The 528-nt window shown below is 43.4% G+C and overlaps 1 pseudogene; it reads right to left on the bottom strand.

Moving 5' to 3' along the window:
* Positions 1-254: 254 nt before the first annotated feature.
* LOC129849677 (U1 spliceosomal RNA) lies at positions 255-404 on the bottom strand (annotated as a pseudogene).
* Between the last annotated feature and the right edge of the window lie 124 nt (positions 405-528).

The following is a 528-nucleotide window of genomic DNA, read 5'->3' as shown; positions in this document are numbered from 1 at the left end:
GGGGTTAGAGTGGCTTCCCAACTATCTCCTGATTGAAGTACCAGCGTGGCATAAATACAATGCTGCATTTCGCAACATAATGTTTCGACAAAATGCCAACAATATTTTACAAACAAATGTTTCCACCTTTCGATTGGTCCACAAAGTCTCCTTCACAACTGACTTCAAAGATCTCCATAAGCACAGTCAGTTGACTCAAGTCATCTTTAAGCCTGCCGCCATGCAACGGTTTATCATTAACAAAGACATCAGGGTAAAGCGCAAACGAGCACTACCATAAATTTTGCAATCGAGATTCACACATTTGGAAAATTCGCAAGGGGTCAGCACAGCCAGAGTGCAATGGCTGAGCCCCACACCGGCTGAACCACCTTCTTGATTACAGTATCTCTTTTGCTTAGTGGAGGAAAAGTCTCTCCAGTGCCAACATTTTCCGCTAACGGTAACCACTTTGTGTTCTGATAATATCATATCACATCGACCTGCGTTAAATGCCGTTTAGGAATGCACTTGCACACAGAGTAGTGA

Source organism: Salvelinus fontinalis, unplaced genomic scaffold (genome assembly GCF_029448725.1).
Source record: "Salvelinus fontinalis isolate EN_2023a unplaced genomic scaffold, ASM2944872v1 scaffold_1624, whole genome shotgun sequence".
Lineage (NCBI taxonomy): Eukaryota > Metazoa > Chordata > Actinopteri > Salmoniformes > Salmonidae > Salvelinus > Salvelinus fontinalis.
This window is presented reverse-complemented; position numbering and strand designations above follow the sequence as displayed.